A 21,588-nucleotide genomic window follows, 5' to 3' on the forward strand; every position below is an offset into this window, starting at 1 on the left:
CAAGGAAAATGCCTGGCCTTGGGAAAACAGTGCACAAACTGCCAAAAACTAAATCATTTTGCAAAGGTTTGCCGTTCAAATACCAGAGCCAAAGGAGACAGGCAAAAGACAAGTCAAGGAGCAAAAGCAATCCAACCGCCAGATCTAATTCCCGACATGGATGACGATGATGAGCCAGAAGGGACTGTATACATAATCCACACAACTGAACCGGGCTGTCGAAGCCGAAAGAAAATTCCGAAATGCAAAGTGAAAGTAGCGGGACACCAAGTAACAGCCCTAATTGACACAGGGGCTTCAATTAACATACTGGCGCAATCCGCCTTTGACCAAATGCCACATCATCCTCCTCTCCGGCACACGACAGTACAAGTATTCGCTTTTGGGTCAACAAAAGCTCTCCCAACGGCAGGAGTATTTGTGACAGAGATCACTCATGATGACATAACTGTACAAGCCAAAGTGTACGTCACCAAGATAGGAACGAGGATGTTGCTCAGCTGCCGTACGGTGGAAGAACTGAAACTGGTGGCCTTTGCGTTCAGCATACATATGGGGGAGCTAGAGAGTCCGCAAGAAGAGTATGCTGTTCTGTTCCGAGGCATTGGCTGCCTGAAGGACCGTCAAATAAAACTACACATTGACAAGTCCATAGAACCAGTCGCACTAAAGCACAGACGCATAGCTTTTCATCTCCTCCCACAGGTTGAGGCAGAGCTACGGAAGCTGGAAGAAGCGGACATCATTGAGAAGGTAGAAGAACCAACCCCATGGGTGTCGCCCATCGTGGTCACCAGAAAACCAAAGCAACCAGGGGAGGTACGCATATGTGTCGACACGCGCCTCCAAAATGTAGCCATCGGGAGAGAACGTCACCTCACCCCCACGGTTGATGACATAGTGGCGGAAGTCAGCAGATACAAATGGTTCTCAAAAATGGATCTGAGAGCTGGATATCATCAGATCATGCTGGCTCCGGAATCTCGAGCCATCACCACTTTCTCCACCCATGTGGGACTAAGAAGATACCGACGCCTATGTTTCGGGATTGCCAGTGCGGCTGAAGTTTTCCTGGACACCATAAGAGGAATTTTGGCTGGCCTGGAGGGAGTCATCAATGTGAGTGACGACATCCTGGTGCATGCTCCCACGGTAGAGGCACACCTACAGAGGCTACGAGCGGTGTTCCAACGACTTCATACAAACGGACTAACATTGCACCGCGAGAAGTGTGAATTTTTGAGATGGGACATTGCCTTTTTCGGATATCTCTTCTCAGAAAGAGGAGTCCGACCTGATCCAGAGAAAGTGGCGGATATAAAGTCCGCGCCCCCCCACCTCAGTCACGGGCGTTCGTAGTTTCCTGTAAATGGTGACATACTGCGGGAGATTCATTCCCAATCTGACCTCCCTCACTGCCCCATTACGAGAACTAACGAAGACTCACACTCGTGGGAGTGGAATGTGGCACATGAAACGGCGTTTCAGGACACGAAACAGGCACTGTCAGCAGAGACAACCTTGGTATTCTTCGACCCGGCAAGAGAAACATAGCTGTCAGTGGATGCCAGCCCAATAGGCCTCGGAGCCGTGCTGTCTCAAAGAGGAAATGATGGCGAGTGGGCACCAGTGGCATATGCCAGCCGAGCTTTGACGGCAATGGAACAACGGTATTCACACATAGAGAAAGAGGTGCTAGCGGTCAACTGGGCATGTCGCCACTATCATTTGTACATATGTGGTCACCCATTTGTGATATACACAGATCACAAGCCGCTAATACCGTTATTCAATAAAACAGCATCACAACCTCCCCCAAGGATTGAAAAATGGATCCTTCAGCTACAGGGATATCAATTCTCTGTCGTATATCGCCCAGGTGCCCAGAACCCAGCAGACTATTTACCCCGACACGCGAGACCGATTACCGCGTTTGAAGAAGAAGAAACAGAATACGGAGGAGTATGTGAGGCTGGTAGTAGAGAGATCTCGGCCACTGCCCATGTCACTGAAGGAAATACAGGATGCCACAAAAGAAGATGAGGTCCTGCAATCGGCAATGTCATGTGTCAGTAATGGAAGATGGCACCTGTTGAAACAAAATTTGGCTTTGAGGACTGAAGAGGCCAACAACACACTACAAGCCTTATTCCGAGTCAGGCACGAATTGGCGGTGTCGTCTGAAAACTGTTTACTGCGAGGAAGCCGACTTGTCATCCCAGACAGTATGAGGCAAAGAACGGTGGATTTAGCCCATGCCTCACACCAGGGCATGGTGAAGACCATTTATTTCATTAGAAGAGCTGGTTGACAACAGAAAACCTAATAAAGGCCCCAATTTCCTATAATGTGAGGTGTTGTACAGGTGCTCAATACATTCTAAACATACCTGTTGTCCAGTATGTGTAATGGAACAAGAAAACTTGTGCCAACAAAGAATCTTTTGTGTCTAAGATGAGAATGGAGCACACATGAGCAAAGTTCATTAGTTATCAATTCTATTGGTGAAGACCAAGGCAAGACTACGAAGCAAAGTGTGGTTTCCAGACCTAGATGCACTGGTGGAGAGGACCATACAAAGGTGTCATGTGTGTCAATTGGTGGGGCCGACTGATCCGCCACCCCCCATCATCACCGAACCCATTCCGTCCACTCCCTGGCAGAGGGCCAGTGCGGACTTGGGGAGCCTACCGGATGGAAGGCACATGCTGGTGTTAATAGACGACTTCTCAAAGTTTCCGGAGGTGGAGCTGTTGGAATCGACTGTCACCGAGAAGGTTATACCCTATCTAGAGAAAATAATGGCCACCCATGGGATAATACAAGAATTAAGAACAGACAATGACCCCCCGTTTTCTAGTCATGAGTTTGCAGCATATCTGGCATCACATGCGACCCAACACAGAAAAATCACTCCGCGATGGCCTCAAGCTAATGGAGAGGCAGAGCGATTTATGAGAACTCTAAATAAAGTACTGAGAATTGTGGTAGTGAGAGGGAAGAATTTAGACTGTGCCATTTTTGAGTTAATATAGCCTGACACCACATAGCACAACAGGGGTGTCCCCGAGCTCCATTTGCATGCAACGGGAAGTGAGAGACACCATTCCCCAGGTGGAAGCCATGACAGAGAAGCCGGGACAGATGAAAACCAGACAGAAACAGGTGGAAACAAGACTAAAAAAAGACACATTTACAATGAGCGGATGTCACGGAAATGGAGAGCTTGCATAAGAAATCTCAACATCGGGGATGTTGTACTGATGAAGAATCGACATCCAGGGGGCAAATTCAAAACACCATTCGAGTCAGGTCTGTGGACAGTCACCTGAGTAAAAGGAACCCTAGTGACTGTCACAAGAAGGAATGAGATAGTAAAGAGGAACATTTCATGTTTCAAGCTATATCATGGAGACCAAATGGATTCTCCAAGGAGCGAAAATGACAGGAGCCCGGAGAGAGAAGGCGAAGGATTCAGGAGACCATATTCCTTTACCGAGGACGGGCTGACGAGAGGTCCATCACAAAGGGAGGAAGTGGAAGAAAAAAAAGAGTTGCACCACCAAAATCACTTGCACGGAGCGAAGAGAGCAGTCCAGCAGAAGTGCCAGCTGAGGGTGGCCGCCCCGAGGTAATCCGAAGAGGAGGGATGGACAGGTACCATTTGCGATCCCGTGTGTCAGCCCCAGAAAGACTGAAAGACTATGTATGTGAATAGCCCCATGTAAATGGTGCATCACCATTTTTGTTTTATTCTCATCATTAAGTTTAATTTATTTTTATATTTTAGGAGGAATGTTATGTTTGACACTCCTGAATATACCACATGGGGGAGCGGCACCAGAGGTATCTGTGCATCAGGAGGCTATCGTTAGGCACTACAAGACCTAACAAGCGCTACCAGAGGGTCACAAAAAGTGAAGCTCCGGTGGCGCCAGGGGTTGTAAATATGCCCCACAGTACAGAAGTGTCTCCACAGGACGACACCATCTTACTGTCCCCAAAGACAGCGAGCTAATTAGTTTGCCTTTCCATCAACTGACAGTACCATAAAAGTTGGTGGCCTCTCCAAGCATACATCCAACTCGCAGAGGCAAGTACCGTTTCCTAAAAACATTATCTTACTGTGAGAGTTAAGGCAATTGCAATTGATGGATCGTTTCCAGGTGCTCTGTCTACTCACCTGCAATTTATCAGGAAATCGGTTGGGAAGTGTGTGGGATATAAAAATTCGTTTTGGACAATGCTGACATCTATTGAGGAATTTTAAGTGGGTTTCGGTTTCAACGGTGAAAGCCTGGCCTGCCTGTCTTTTTGTTACCAGCAATTTACAGCTGAAACCGAAAACACAGAAACCCGCTTTGTATTACTTAGTGGACGTGCTCATTTGCCATTGTGTACATCCTAACGTTAAATGTGTCATAAATTCATTAAAATGAGGGGGCGTTTAAGGTATTCAGCAAGCATAACTGTCCTGTGTGTACTACATGTCCCCACTGCAGCTTTTCTCCAGAATCAGGCAGAGGCACGGCTGGCGAAGCGGGCCTTAAGGCTCATAGACATAACCTGACGAAGGGCCCAGGGCAAGGTGGGCCGAGGGTACCCATAGTACACGAAAATGGCGACCGAGCAAAGGAACAACATGCACCATTTGTTGGTTTTATTTATCACCTGCTTTTGGTTAAAAGATGTCTTCAGGGGTTAATACCACTGCTGCTTCTCAGGTGAAAGCGGGGCGGTGAGATGAAGCCGGACCATAAGGGGATCCCAGGTAACGCACCCCAAGGGCTCCAAGACGTACGGGTGTCAGTGAGAGGGAATAGCGGAGCGTGGGTTTGAAAGCGGAAAGCATACGCGCCCCGCCCACGCCACTTCAGCAGATGGCCACACCTGGATGGGGGAAAGCCCGCACTCAGGATTGGACAGGTGTCGTTTCACAGGAGCCAATACCAGAAGGGGTATGTGACCTCCCCTTCCGAAAGCCTAAAGGTTGAGACTGAAGAAGGGGTGGTCAATTGCTGACTGTGAATGTTAGGTTCCGAAGCTGTTCCCGAAGCAGTGTTCTCGGAGGTGGGGGAGTCCTGTAGTCATGGTCAGTGTAGCCCGGAGGAGCATGCGTGAGACATTGTTAGGATCAGTTTTCTCCTACCCCTCCAGTGCCATATCAGAGTATGCAGTGCTTCTGGCTGATATTCTTTAGTACAGTTGCTGTAGCAGTGGTGACAGAGTGTACAGTTTGTTTCTGGCCTGCTGTTGTTTACCAAGATCATTCTTCTCGTGGCTGCCGCATTGACCTGCTTCTCCCCACTGCCCGTCGGGATCGTCGTCATACATAGGTATTCTGTGAGGTATATGGACCTCACAGAATATAGGTTTGTGCCGCACCAGTTTATTGCCACCTGGCAGCTGCGATTCTACTCAGGTTAGGTCTCCTGTGTCAGTGACTCACGAGTGCTCGTGGGGTCTGCCATCATATTTTAGCCTGTGAACAAGAGGCAATGTGGTGGTTTCAAGTAAGCACATACACATATAACTAGTGTAATAAGTAGCAACTGTTTACCGGGCATCCAAGCATCTTCAAAGCCAGGTCCAACTGACCACAAAGACTTTTAGAACTTGGAATGTTTTGAAGTAACCACAAAGCTCAACCAATGGACCACAAGGTAATTACATTACATAGATTCATAAAGATAAGCATAAATGTTACCAACTTCAAAATGGACAGCAGCCTATGCTGTAGCTTATAGCTTACCACATACCTCCGTTCTTTATAAAATAAGCCAACCTACAGGGAGTGCAGAATTATTAGGCAAGTAGTATTTTTGAGGATTAATTTTATTATTGAACAACAACCATGTTCTCAATGAACCCCAAAAACTAATTAATATCAAAGCTGAATATTTTTGGAAGTAGTTTGTAGTTTGTTTTTAGTTTTAGCTATGTTAGGGGGATATCTGTGTGTGCAGGTGACTATTACTGTGCATAATTATTAGGCAACTTAACAAAAAAATATATATACCCATTTCAATTATTTATTATTACCAGTGAAACCAATATAACATCTCAACATTCACAAATATACATTTCTGACATTCAAAAACAAAACAAAAACAAATCAGTGACCAATATAGCCACCTTTCTTTGCAATGACACTCAAAAGCCTGCCATCCATGGATTCTGTCAGTGTTTTGATCTGTTCACCATCAACATTGCGTGCAGCAGCAACCACAGCCTCCCAGACCCTGTTCAGAGAGGTGTACTGTTTTCCCTCCTTGTAAATCTCACATTTGATGATGGACCACAGGTTCTCAATGGGGTTCAGATCAGGTGAACAAGGAGGCCATGTCATTAGATTTCCTTCTTTTATACCATTTCTTGCCAGCCCCGCTGTGGAGTACTTGGACGCGTGTGATGGAGCATTGTCCTGCATGAAAATCATGTTTTTCTTGAAGGATGCAGACTTCTTCCTGTACCACTGCTTGAAGAAGGTGTCTTCCAGGAACTGGCAGTAGGACTGGGAGTTGAGCTTGACTCCATCCTCAACCCGAAAAGGCCCCACAAGCTCATCTTTGATGATACCAGCCCAAACCAGTACTCCACCTCCACCTTGCTGGCGTCCGAGTCGGACTGGAGCTCTCTGCCCTTTACCATTCCAGCCACGGGCCCATCCATCTGGCCCATCAAGACTCACTCTCATTTCATCAGTCCATAAAACCTTAGAAAAATTAGTCTTGAGATATTTCTTGGTCCAGTCTTGACGTTTCAGCTTGTGTGTCTTGTTCAGTGGTGGTCGTCTTTCAGCCTTTCTTACCTTGGCCATGTCTCTGAGTATTGCACACCTTGTGCTTTTGGGCACTCCAGTGATGTTGCAGCTCTGAAATATGGCCAAACTGGTGGCAAGTGGCATCGTGGCAGCTGCACGCTTGACTTTTCTCAGTTCATGGGCAGTTATTTTGCGCCTTGGTTTTTCCACACGCTTCTTGCGACCCTGTTGACTATTTTGAATGAAACGCTTGATTGTTCGATGATCACGCTTCAGAAGCTTTGCAATTTTAAGAGTGCTGCATCCCTCTGCAAGATATCTCACTATTTTTGACTTTTCTGAGCCTGTCAAGTCCTTCTTTTGACCCAAAGGAAAGGAAGTTGCCTAATAATTATGCACACCTGATATAGGGTGTTGATCTCATTAGACCACACCCCTTCTCATTACAGAGATGCACATCACCTAATATGCTTAATTGGTAGTAGGCTTTCGAGCCTATACAGCTTGGAGTAAGACAACATGCATAAAGAGGATGATGTGGTCAAAATACTAATTTGCCTAATAATTCTGCACTCCCTGTATAACTAGGTGTTGTTGTTTAGTAGTATAGATGTTTTTCCCATTTTGACAACTTCCCAAATTTTGGAAAATGTAAAACGCCCTTTTTGTACATGTCCAGGCAGTTTAATTTGGACTTTATCCCCAAAACTTATTCTTATGTGTCTTGGAACATCCATTTTTAGGTTTGTTGATTTTTTTTTTTTTTAAATTCAACATTGTTTTTTATACTATCATACATTTTTTTAAATGGTAATTTTCCCTTTAGAAAACAACTAAACAGGATTAAACTCTAGTCTAGGCCCTCTTCCGTTAAGTAAAACAAAAGGAAAAAAATGGTTGTACAATGTGGGGTACACAATACGACCACAGTAAATCTGCCACATGTTTTTCAACATCAGTATGTGTTCTTATGGCTAACTGAATACCTTCTAGTAACGTCTTGTTAAATCTTTCCACCAAACCATTCATGTTTGGTGAATATAAAGCAGTCTTAATATGTTGAATTCCTACACTTTTAAAATAATCATTCATTTTGCTAGATGTAAATTGTGTTTCATTATCAGAAACAATGGTATCTGGTAAACCCTCTCTCCTGAAGGTGCCTTGAAATAACTCAATAACTGTTTCAGTATTGGGTTAGAAATCCATTTAAAATCCACCACTTTGAGAAATAATGAATTAATACTAAAATATAACTTTTTCCAGGACAAACATATTCATAATGTCCCAATTATTCAATAGCCAGTTTTGACCAAGGTATCTCTGACAACATCATTTGTATCTGAGAAGACTGCTGTGTCTTCAACACTTTATCTGAATTTAGACACAAAGGACACGTTTCCACAAATTTGATGAAATTACCATCCATGTAAAGCCACTGGAACAATTCCCTTACTTTTTTTAATGGTACTAGTTTGACCCATAAGACCTAAATGAGCAATAGAAATCAATTTGTTTCTAACTCCTGCAGGTGTAAAAAAAACATTCCCCTTTAACAATTCCATCATTTTCCAAGAATAATTCATCTCTGACCTATAGTTCTTTGGACAAATGTTTCTCCAAAGGCCACCCTTCAACGACATACTCTTTAAGCTCTTTCAATATATCATCAGTGGAACTTGCCATTATCCATTCATCTTTTGACAAAACTTGCCCTACAGACAACACATTCGTCCTGTGACTGTTCACCATTAGCAACTTGCGTTTTATCGGTTAACCTAGATAAACAGTCAGCTCTTATGTTCTGAATAACTGGTAGATACATAAAGTAAAATTGTACTCATAAAATCTTGGCCAGTAATCTAACCAATCTAGAGGATGCTTTGCCCATTCTATATTTTGTCAGTAATGAAATCAAAGGTTCACAATCCCTTTTCAACTGGAAGGGCTTACCCAACAAGTACATTTTAAAATGTTCCATTAACCAGGTACACCCTAATGCTTCCTGTTCAATTGTGGAATATCTGGATGCAAATGCAATAGTGCGTTCAACTCCATCTTTAATTTGACTAAACACCAATCTCAGACCAGTGGCACTGGCATCCACTGTGATCACATTAACACCATTGTGGGCAAAAGGACATAAAGGTTTGGATTCAATGATTTCCTCTTTCAAAATGTTGAGAGCTGAAGTGTGTTCCACACCCCACTTGAACTTCGTTCACTTCTTGAATAATGACCACAAAGGATGCATAATACCAATAAAGCCTTTTACAAACCTAGCATAACATTCACATAAACCTAAATATGATTTGAGTTTGTCTTTGTCAGTAGGACTTTCCATGTTGCAAATCGATTCCAACAAATCCTTCTTAGGATAAATATCGATTTTTGTGATTGTGTGACCCAAATATTCTACTTCTTAAACAAATAATTTGCACTTATCAAAATGAATCATCATACCTTTTTTTTCTGATATGTTTAACACTGCTTAGAATACCAAAATGTTGGACTGCCATTTTCGAATAAACGAAAATATCATCCTGAAACGCTACCACCCCATCGATGTCTCTGACTAGACAAAACATCAATTTCTAGAATACCTATGCAGCAGATGCGAGTCCGGACGGCATTTTGAGAAACCTGAAAGCACCATCCAGTGTAATGGATCTGGTAATGTGTTTACAATCACTTGTTGTTAAAAATGGGGTCTTTGGTTGGCTGTCAGGTTACCCCCTGTCCAAACAAGGACCCTCACTCTAGTCATGGTAAGTCACACACAATCCAAATTATCAGGTGCCCACTCTCTGGTAGCTTGGCACTGAGCAGACAGGCTTAACTTAGAAGGCAATGTGCAAAGTATTCGTGCAATAAATCATACAATAACACCATATAGCACCACAAAAATACACCACACAGTGTTTAGAAAAATGTATAATATTTATCTGGATAAATGCAGGTCAAAAACGATCAAAGATGCAATAAGTAAATGTAGAGATCTCACTGAAAAGTGATATAAAGTGTCTTCGGTCTTTTAAAAGCAAAAAAAGTCTCTTTCAAGCACAAAGTACCTGGTTCACATGAAAAATCTCCGCAAAGAACCGCAGATGAGGAGAAGCGTGGAAACAAAGGGGTGTGCGTCCATTTCTCAGACCACACATGGTGATGCGTCGTTTAGTTTCCACGCAGGGACGGCTGTGCATCGATTTCCGGCGCTCAGTCTTGGATCCTCTTCAGGTTGCAGGGTTTTCAGATGCCCCGGGGATGGTGTGTAGATTTCCTGCGCTGGCAGGATGAAGTCACAGGAGCTGCGTCAATCCTGTGGGCGTTGTGTTGAAATTTCTACCGCACGGCAGGCGCTGCGTCAATTCCTCTATGGAAGTCGGGCTGCATCGTTCCGGTTCGGCTATGCATTGATCCAGTGGGCTGTGCGTCTAATTTCCAGTCGATACGCTGGCGCTGCGTCGATCTTCTCGTGGTGAAGTCGGGCTGCGTTGCTCCGGTTTGGCGTGCAGTGAAGTTTTCACCGTGGTGCAGGCTGTGCGTCATTTCTGGCAGGCTGTGCATTAAATTTAGCTGCACAAGGGGTCCTTTTTGAAGAGATGAAGTCTTTTTGGTCCTGAGACTTCAGGGAACAGGAGGCAAGCTCTATCCAAGCCCTTGGAGAGCACTTCTTCACCACAGCCAGAGAGCAGCAAGGCAGCAGGGCAGCAGTCCTTTACAGAAAGCAGTCAGGTGAGTCCTTTGGGCAGCCAGGCAGTTCTTCTTGGCAGAATGCAGGTCCTGGTTACAAGTCTCTTCTCTAGGAAGTGTCTGAGCTGGAAGGGGCAGAGGCCCTGTTTATATACCCAAATGTGCCTTTAAAGTGGGGGAGACTTTAAAGAGTGGCTTAGAAATCCACTAGGTCCCCTTTCAGTTCAATTCTGTCTACCAGGGTCCCAGTAGGGGATGTGGCAGTCCTTTGTGTGAGAGCAGGCCCTCCACCCTCCCATCCCAGGAAGACCCATTCAAAATGTAGATGTATGCAAGTGAGGCTGAGTATCCTGTGTTTGGGGTGTGTCTGAGTGAATGCACAAGGAGCTGTCAACTAAACCCAGCCAGACGTGGATTGTAAGGCACAGAAAGATTTAAGTGCAGAGAAATGCTCACTTTCTAAAAGTGGCATTTCTAAAATAGTAATATTAAATCCAACTTCACCAGTCAGCGGGATTTTATATCACCATTCTGGCCATACTTAATATGACCGTCCTTCTCCTTTCAGATCAGCAGCTCCCACTCAAACAATGTACGAGGGCAGCCCCAATGTTAGCCTATGAGGGGAGCAGGCCTCACAGCAGTGTAAAAACAAATTTAGGAGTTACACTACCAGGACATGTAAACTACATAGGTACATGTCCTGCCTTTTGCCTACACAGCACCCTGCCCTATGGGTTACCTAGGGCATACCTTAGGGGTGTCTTATATGTAGAAAAAGGGGAGTTTTAGGCTTGGCAAGTACTTTTAAAAGCCAAGTCGAATTGGCAGTGAAACTGCACACACAGGCCTTGCAATGGCAGGCCTGAGACAAGGTTAAGGGGCTACTTAGTTGGTGGCACAATCAGTGTTGCAGGCCCACTAGCAGTAATTAATCTACAGGCCCTGGGCACATATAGTGCACTCTACTAGGGACTTATAAGTAAATTAAATAGTCCAATTGGGTATGATCCTATGTTACTATGGTTAAAGGGAGAGAGCATATGCACTTTAGCACTGGTTAGCAGTGGTAAAGTGTGCAGAGTCTTAAAACCAGCAAAAGCAGTGTCCAAAAAGTGGAGGGAGGCAGGCAAAAAGTTAGTGGTGACGACCCTAAGGCTGTCAAGTCTAACACTAGCCAATTAGATTTGAGGGTAGGCCACTTTGAGATCAATAATTGTAAAATACTTTGCTCTTTCTAACGTGGCCAACAACTCATGTACTTTATGCAAAGGATGACAGTCTACCAAAAATTTGCGGGTTAACTGATCTCAAATCGACTCACATTCTGAGATTGTCATTTGTTTTTTTTAACAAGAACAATGGGTGGTACCCATTACGATAAATTCAGTGGCTCAATTATTCATTCTTCACACACATTTTTTACCATCTGAGAAAATTCATTATGAACTGATAATGGTACATGTCTTATGTTTGGTAGGAACAGCATTTTTCTTCAATTGCATTTGGTGAGAAAAACCTTTTCCTTTTTCAAATTGTTTGTTAAATAGAGTTTTATGTCTATCTAAAAACCTTTCCAAATCCTTTTCTTTTTTCCCATTGAACACACTTTGTACCATCATTTCCTCTGCTAAGCATACTTGCACTTTAGTATTGGGGTTGAGGGGAATACCAAACCTCCCTTAATGTCTCCAACCCAACACTTGCAATACAGCATCTGTCACATACACTTTGCCAATGATCGTTTTATATCTGAAGCTTATCCCCGTCACAAAATAGCCCATTATGTTGATTACCTTACCACCAAATCCGAAAACTCTCACATCAGTAGGTTCAAATTGTTTGTTATGCCAATTCTTTTGGAAATAAGCATTGGAGAAAATGGTATATGGGGTGCCAGAATCCACAATTACCTTAAATTTCCTACCATTTATCACTATTTCACACACTGGTGGTATATATGGTTCAGTGTCTACATCATTGCATTTTATCTCACTGCTGGCAACTGTATAAGCTTCCTTAACTTCATTGCAAGACTCAACATTATCACTGATGACTGTATACACCTCCTTAATTTCATTACACGACTCAACTATATCACCATTACACTTTCCTTCTAAAACCTTTTCAGGAGATACTTGTCCACTAACACTCAGTTCACTGACACATAATACTAAATTCTCTGTCAGAACTTCACCCTCCAAACCATCCTCATGTACACTAGACACTGTTTTGGCAATACTTTGACATATTGCATCAAAATGTCAATTTTTCCCGCACTTAAAACATTCCTTTCTTTTAGGAGGACACAATTTAAACTGAGCAGCATGCGCTTTTGAACCACAACAGTTGCATTGTACTTTACTATTCATACCACTCAAAGATGTGAGGTTTGCTAAATTTACTTTTAGCACCCATTTGTTTGTTCATATTTTTAATTGTCAACTCAGCTACTCCCAAAGAAGCACTATACACATTAATAGTTTTAAAAGAACTGATGGATTGTATCACCCTTTTAGCAATATCAATAGTTTCCCGCAATGTTGGATTTCGCTGAGACAAAAGTTGTTCTTAAATTTTCTTATTGGAACATCACATAATTAATTGATCTCTAGTATGTGTCAACCTGTGCTCCAAATGCACAATCAGCAGGCAGAATCCAAAGAGCAGAAACATAGGAATCTACAGATTCATCCAACAACTGATGACATGTATAGAATTGATACCACTCTATAACAAAATGTGGATCTTCACTAAAACTTTTTTTAAGTCTATCTACTGCCTCTGAAAACCAATCAGAATTGCCTGCTTCCACTTCTTGTGGCGGTGTCATTGCCGGTAAATGTTCAAATAAATTTAATGGGCACGGATGCAGAAGATGTAACAGGAGAGCTTTTTTTCTTGCTGCCGAAAAGGTTATACCATAAATAGCAATTAAATATTTATGTTTTGTAACCATTTCTCACACTTCATGGAAAGTTGGTTGGGACCACTAAAAATGCCAGTGGTAGATTTTCACACATGATAGACATATTCAAATGTTAATCAGGTTATTACTGTGTTAAGTCAAAACAACATACAGTACTGAAAGGTACTTGAATAGTTCAAAAGGTGCGCACAACGCCATGATGAACCCAAAGTGGTTTGTTGTAAAACAAGAAAATTAATTAAAAGGGTGTGTATATCATGCTGTAATGTACCTCTGTTGCATGTAAAATTATGTACTGTACGCACAAAAGGTATGCAAATCACTGTGATAAACACACAAAGTTGATAAGTTCAAGCAGTGTGCCAATCACCATAGATACAAACAATTGGCATCCAAACACCGCTCACGTCGACGTGCTTGACACAGTTTGTATATTGAGGAGTGTAATCCTCCCAATCACTTAAAATGGCCACTGTGCATTGTGACGCACACAATCAAGAATTTTTCTATGGAAACTAGAGCTTGTTTTCAAGAAAATACAATATGGCCACCAGACTGCATCATGCAACAATCAGGCTATTTTCCAGCAGAATTGTAGCCTGTTTTCAAATGAAGGCTTTACTCTTTGAAGGAAATCGAGCACGTATATCCTAATGGCCCTCCTGACATGCACATACGTCCAAGAGATCTCCGACCGGCGCCGGACTCCTCACATGGCCTAGATTCTCATCAAACCTTCACAAAAAGGTCTCCAGGACTAGCAAATAGTGAATTCAGTCCCACGCCACAATCTCCAAGAATGGACAGATCTCACCTCATTTCAGTCCTCACAGGAGGTAGACAAATGTCTGTTGAATTGAAAGATAAGAGCCTTTTTATCACCTGATGCATGAAGGTTCCCTCTGGGTTACCTCTACTCGTCACCAAAATATTTTGTGGTTTCAAGTAAGGGCACACACATATAAATTGTGTAATAAGTAGTAGCTGTTTATTGGAGCATCCAAACGTCTTCACAGCCAGGACCAAATGACCACAAAGACTCTTAGAACTTGGAATGTTCTTTGAACAACCAAAAAGCTCCACCAATTGAACACAAGGTAATTACATTACATAGATTCATACAGATAAGTATGAGTGTTACCAACTACAGACTGGACAGCATACTATGCTGTAGCTTATAGCTTACCACAGGTGGCTATATTGCGGGATGCGCAGGATCACATGTTGATTAACACCAGACTGCTACAGCTCTAAGGAATCTGCAGGGTTGGGATAAGCCTATTAAATACGAAAGGAAACTTTTCCCTTGGAAGCATTTTGGGTAAGTTTGGAGCCACTAAGCAGCTTACAGTTATCATCCTCCTGTTTGCCCAAACTCTGCCTCCGCCAACAGGAATTTCAAGTTGAATATACATGTTCCTCATAAGCCGTGGACACCTCAGTTTCTAGGGTGGACTGTGCTGAGATGTGAGAAGTTCATCAACTTAAGGTTCTCTAATGACTAGTTGATACATGCAATGAGTGCATATTGTGTGCTACAGGCAAGCAGAAAGGTGCCATTAATGTATATGGTTTTCTTTCTGGTAATGTCATGGTGCGAGGTATAAAACATATGATGCATGCTTTCAGGAGGCTGTATCAGCTACGTTTCTGGCTATGTTTCTGGCTCAGTTTGTCCTGCCCCATTTGAATTCTGGCAGTCACCTGTTTATTCCCGCTGAAAGCAACAACAGGCCTTAATTACTAAGTACCTATTTGTCAAAGTTTCATTATTATATGGTTTTATAAAGCACATAACTACCCAGTCAGGGTTTCCCAGCACTGAGCATTTATGGTTTACCATCCGGGTCTTAACAACAAAGCACAGTTCAGAAAAGCCAAGTCTTTAGAAGCTTTCGGAAAAACAAAAAAGATTGGCAGGATATCATAAAAAATGGGCAAAGCCTTCCACAGCTTGGAGCCCAAGTAGGAAAAAGACCGGCCACTTGACAGGTTCTCCTCACTCTGAGAACTGTAAAAAGATTAGTATTGCATGATCAAAGAGGACAATTGGGGTGGTTAGGTGCCGCCAGTGATCTCAGATGGCGTGGGCCTGAATTCGACATAACCCTATGCATATATCACAAACCTTTGAAATGGATTCACTTTTCAACCGGAAGCCAATGAAGATCTCGAAGGAGAGTAGAGGTAGAAGAATGCTTAGGAAGGTGGAATAATAGTCTGGAGGCCGCATTCTGAGCTACCTGGAGGTGCCTATGTGAGACTTTAGGGCCCCCCAGATAAATAATGTTACAGTAATCCAACAAGAAAATAATCTAAGCCTGTGTTACTGATCTTTGGGCAGAGATGGGTAGACATCAAGTGATTTTTCTTAATCATAGCAAAAAGCCAAAGCAGGTGGAAGCTACTTTAGTGATTTGATGGTTCATTTAAAGCTTTCCATCAAGGCAGAGACCTAGGTTCTTTACTACAGAGATCAGAGTTGTAAAAGTACCAAGAACATCAGGCCAACGATACGGTCCGAGAGATGAGGTTGATTGCCCACCAGCAGAACTTCAGTCTTATCTCCATTCAATTTGAGGGAGTTGTTATTCATCCAAACAGCCACTTTCATAAGGCAGATGTTGAAAACAACAAAATTGCTATTTTCCTTCGATGATAGGGAGACAATGAACTGAATGTCATCTGCATAGGGGAAAAGTGTAAGTTGAGATGGTTGAGCTCCCCCTGACCATCCCCACAAAGCACCCTGAGCCATATCCACCCTTACTGGTAAGTAAACTACATCATTCAGCCAGAACATTTTCACTTTCATTGCTTTCATCACACATACCAAAAAGTGACCAAAATTACTTGTGCAGTTATAGTATAGCTCCCCGGACTCCTCGCCCTCCCTATTTGAACAGCAAACAAAAGGTTGTGCACTAACACTAGTTTTTCAGGTTTTTGTACCCTTGCACAATCACCCACTAATCATGAAATCAAGTTACATCAGTTATAATAATCCCACAATGTTATTCTCCTGAATTTTCCAGAAATTCCTTGGCCTTCATTTCTGACTTAAGCACCTGGGTTCTATTGTTTCAAATAACTTTCAAACTTGCGGGCTAATCAAAAAAGTTTGTGCCCCTTTATCCTGAAGGGGATTAATTAGCTGCCGAAGACGCTACCTCCGTTTCACAGTTGCATGACAGAAATCAGGCCGGACAAAGAAAGAGCAGCCATCAACTGGGCGTGTTTTCTCAAAGATTGCTTGACGTAGTAGGAACTTGCCAAGGGCGCCTAATATTCCTCTGGGTTTTGCTAAGTCCTGGTTAGATTGTTTGGCTGTCATAAGAAAGCGATGAGATGTATGTACCTCATGTGCCCAGTCCCAGCCCTGCATCTATGGAAAGGCCTTCTGAAATAAGTCTATCAAGAAACCTCTTACGTCTTCCCCTTCTTTTCTGTCTGGGACCCCCAGTACTCGCAGGTTGTTTCTCCTCTGCTGATTTTCCTGGTCCACCAGCTTCCACTAGATGTTCACTAGCTGAGCCTAGTACTCCTCTGTGAGCCCTTTAGTTGTGCCTGTGTGAGTCTCCAGAGTTGAGGTTCACAGCTACAAATTACTTAATCTGTCCACAATTGTGGAACTCACTTTGGACATTTTGCTTACTGTATTCTCCAGTTTACGAGTTGCTAATCTGGCTTTCTGACTCAGTGCACAATTCTTCACTGTGGGCCATAAGGGTTTCATAGATCAGCTCCAAAGTGGGCATATCTGCACCCCGAGTGCCCCCAGAGTTTCCAACAGTGGCTCACTGGACTTGCATGTCTCGCTAGAGTTGCCTTCCATTAGGTTCTTTAGCCCCAGCTCTGAGTAAGGCTCAGACCCCTCCTCCTCCAATCTATCCGAAAGTGGAAAGAAATGTTCCACAGCCTCAGCTTCTGGGACTGTTATTTTTACCATCACTGTGCTGGTTTATCTCATGTCATGACAAGGTCCCCTCTATTTAATGCAAGGATCTCATGGGTTATGGTTGAGTCAGTCACGTCTGGGGCTACCTGCTCAACCCCATCTGTCTCTGCCTTGTCTGCCATGTCTGCCCAGCAGTTCACAGATATTAGATCCACCGACTTGCCATCCCCCTGCCGGGCCCCAATATTGCCAGAATTACTAATATCTGAAGTCTCCGAAATGATCATAGAAGGAGAGTGCATTACCTCTAGTCCTAAGTCCACCTGCTCTGTTGACCAGCAGTAAAAGGGGGCCTGCTACCGCTGTCTTTGTCCTCCCAACTCCCCTGTTCATCCTTTCTGAGTTCTTCCTGGGCCCCCAGTGGCCACCATCATGTCCCTTCCTTTGGCTCCTGCATCCTACATCCCCATGGATTGACCTCCTCCTCAAAATGGCCGCTGCAATAAATCCATGATGGACAGGAGTGGGAATGCTGAGAGGCAGGTGGCACTAAATCAGCCTTTTCGCCCTGTGCCCTCTTCTTCGGCACCCCCGTATTTGCTCCGACTTGCCCCTTGGAGCAGTGGCGAAGATTTGGTTCAAGATTAAAAATAGATTGATATAGCTAAATACAATCAATATACTCCACTGTGGCATTCCCTGTTATTTCCAGCAGTTTTTCATGATGGCACTTGTAGGAGGTGGGAGAAGGCAGGGATAACTCGGATGGGTGATATATATTTTCAAGGTCAAATGTGCTCCTTCTCTGATCTACAACAGGATTATGGCCTTGAGAAAAAGATAATTCTTTCAATATTTACAGATTAGAGACTGTTTGGTGGAATTGCCGGGCATTCAATTATCCTTTGAGAAGAACACTTTGATAAACTTGCTTCAGCGCCCGATGTTAGGATTGGCCAAAACTATGTAATTTTAAACAATCAGGCAAAAGACAATCTAGACTATCAAGAGGATACGTGGGTGGCAAAATTGGGGAGTCAAGACTTTAATATTTGATATTTGGGCCTCATTAAATGTTGCAATGAAAGTGCTCTTGACTGCAAGCTTGAGAGCTTAGCACCACAAAACAGTTTTCAGGTTGTACCCCTAATAAATTATTCAGACGGGCGGATAGTAACTGACTCCGACGCGGGTATAGCCCTGCTGACCTGAAACACATATTCTTTGAGTGTATCAGACTAATTCCACTAAGGGAGGGTATTGAGGTTTGGACCAGTAAGCTGTTCAAGAAGAAGAATTACCTTGCCGTTGATGCTAGGTTTGATGGACTCTTCTTTTATGGGGGACACAAAGCAGCTATATTTAATGTTTATTTCTACGGCAGTGGCACACCTATTATTAGCCACTGCCTGGAAGGACACAGAGCCTCTGACTATACTACAATAGTTTTCTAGGCTAGTTAATATGGATGACGCAGAGAAGGCCCTATACAATTGTAGGGGAAAGAGTGCAAGGAAGCGGGGGAAGATGGTCTGGTCCCCTTTGACAGACTGGTTGGCAGACATTTATGGGTGTAGGAATGGACTTTTTTCTTTATTCAGATACACTTGCGAATGCTTAATTTAGCACACTCACTCACCAATTTCCTAGGTGTTATGACGCCTTTCTGTTTCCTTTTTTCCTAATGACACCCTGTCATTAAGAGTACATTTCTCAACCTTAGTGTCCGTTTCTCATCGCCACATATCTAGTGGGAGTCTTTATCCCTATTTCTAATTCTCAATTTCTACTTTGTTTCACGTGCACATCAAACCTTTGGTGATATTTATAATAATAACAAGTTTATCACTTGTGGTAGACTGTAATCACAGTTTTTTCTCTGTAGCTCCGTTTGGTAATATCACTTGATGATTTTAGACACTCACGCGATACTGGTGAAGGACTTGGCCACGATTTTAGTGCGAGGTATTAATTTTCCATAATCATGTATAACTACAGATTATGACCAAGCTCATTATGTTTTACAGCCCTGAGGAAGTCAATGAGATTAATTTCTCAGAGACGAAACACGTGTTGGCTGTTGGATGTGATGACCACATATGGAATCTTTCTGATGTGATGAACATGTATGAAAACCTCGCACAAGAATAAAGACACTGAACTTTAACTCTGTTTGGATTATATATTGATTCTCTGAAGACCAAGAACCTAACTGCACAGACTCTTATCTTATTTCATACGAGTGCCCTGGCCTTTTGAATCAGTTTGGTTTTTCCTATTGGAGAAACACTGGAGGTGCTGGGAGGACCCTCCGTTCGGGAGCACCGTATTTACTATCTATTGTTAAAGAAATGTTTTGGTGATATTCTGTTAGCGCCTATCCCTATAATTTCCCCCCCCTTTCTTCACAACTTATGGACTAGCTCTTGGGCTGTGAAAAATATAGGTTGCCCGCTGTGTTCTCTATTGCTAAGGATGCTTAACAAAGTATTGCCTGCTATTGTTAATCATTGTATGAAACAATCAAGAATTAATGAATTGCTCATGACATATCATCTGGCCGGATGGCAAATGCTTAAATTAATGTGTTACTAATTGTACAAAATTATAATAATGATTGATTATGCTCAAATAAAAATACAAAAAAAAACACTTGATAATTCAATATTTCACAGAGGTAGCAAAAGGTTATACAAGGATCATGGCTAATTAACTCACACGGCTCGTGGACCTACACATTTCGGTTTACTACAGATTTGAATTCCTCTACAATGGAATGTGGTCAGCTTTTCACAGTGAGTTATCTATTTTCAACAGTCATTTAAAAATGATTTGGCCCATTCCCCATAAATGTGTATGCTGTAGTTAAATGGCAATTATTTGACCGATAAATAGAGGCAGCTTAGGATCCGAGATGCAATTTGGTAACTCGCACTAACGTCGACACAAAACACGTAGACATTAATTATCAAGATCGTTAACAAATGCAATCAATTTGAATCAAAGGACAAACCCAGCTCTTTTGTGAATGCATTGAACAAAAGCACTGTAATGTTGAACAGCATCTAATTATTCATTCAGTTTTCATCCTGCTTAGAAACACATGATAAAAGCAATGATGCCAAGAGTTGCAGTAAAAGAAGTGTCTCTCTCTCTGTTTGTTACTGAGAGCAGTGAGTGAAAGAGAAGATAGAGATGCCTGAAAATCAGCCACTTTTTTGTAAAAAAAAATAAAAAGCCTTCCAAATCATCGCACTGCAATGAAGAGAGTGATACGGAGGAGGACATGATAGTAGGATCTGATAAAGAGTTAACCGTTTGAAACAGAGTTTTAGGACTATTTTGTGCCATAGTGATTTTCTCAGAGTAGTAGAGGGCTCTAGTCCAGCCACAGTTTCTATGATATTGTTTAAAGGCCAGTCTGTACTTTTGATTGTCATCTTCACAATAGGTTTAGTGCCAGGCTCAAGGCACTTACAGTTGTTTTCTTCTTTTGCATTAAGCATCTGACCAGTGTAGGGAAAGGTGCGGAAGACATTGTGACGTAAAGGGTTAATTAGTCTGAACAGTGTAGATGAGCGTGATGCCTGCAGAAACCTGAAACAACGTGGAAAAGTTCACAATGTCGCTTTCAAGGTTGTTTTCCAACATTCCATAGATAAAAGTATCCGCAGCTGCATGTGTAAGAAGCAGGAAGTGTGGGAGAGAGACGCGAAGGTTGTTCTAATCCTGAGAAAGGGAGTACAGGAAAAGGACGGAAAAACCAATGGCTACTGAACAACAGAATAGCCAAGGGACATGTGCTGATTACATAGCTAGAAGTTGTGAGAAAGGAATAGAATCCAAGCTTCAGGTTATTTAAGCACTGAAGCGCGGGTGAGGGGATTGAAGCTCGCAGATGGAGTTGTGCACGCTGCCATCGCCCACATCGCTGCCTCCCTGGCTGTGCTGTTCTTAGACCGTGACGCTCGAGGGGGAGAGAGGTCCGAGCAGGCGGGAGAGGGCTTCCCAGCATTGTGGATAAAGTTAAGTTCCACCCAGGGATGAAAGGCCTTTGTTTCTCTGCTTCATTCTGATTGATTAGCATACTTGCACCATGTTTATAATCTGAAGTATTCTGCTCATTTATATTTTTCTTTTTCCTTGAATGTCTTAATGTGAACATTCTGCAGTAAATGAAATATGCGTCTTTGTTCATATATAAATAGATGCTCTTTATTGTGTGTTCATATACAAATAGATGCTCTTTATCATGAGTTCATATATAAATAGATGCTCTTTATTGCTAGTTTTCATTCTACTTTG

The 21,588-nt window shown here is 42.8% G+C and overlaps 1 protein-coding gene across 3 annotated transcripts in view; it reads right to left on the reverse strand.

Annotated features, from left to right (window-relative positions):
• The window catches only part of SLC23A1 (solute carrier family 23 member 1), a 381,822-nt gene that overhangs the window by 303,731 nt on the left and 56,503 nt on the right, over window positions 1-21,588 (reverse strand). For 2 of the 3 annotated variants that reach the window (XM_069199324.1, XM_069199323.1), the window contains exon 1: window positions 4,672-4,845. The exons of the other annotated variant lie outside the window; for it this stretch is intronic. The gene's annotated coding sequence lies outside the window, so the exon portion shown is untranslated. Of the gene's footprint in view, window positions 1-4,671; window positions 4,846-21,588 lie in introns of those variants that run through there. 3 annotated transcript variants of the gene reach the window in all.

The sequence above is a fragment of the Pleurodeles waltl genome, chromosome 7 (assembly GCF_031143425.1).
Source record: "Pleurodeles waltl isolate 20211129_DDA chromosome 7, aPleWal1.hap1.20221129, whole genome shotgun sequence".
Lineage (NCBI taxonomy): Eukaryota > Metazoa > Chordata > Amphibia > Caudata > Salamandridae > Pleurodeles > Pleurodeles waltl.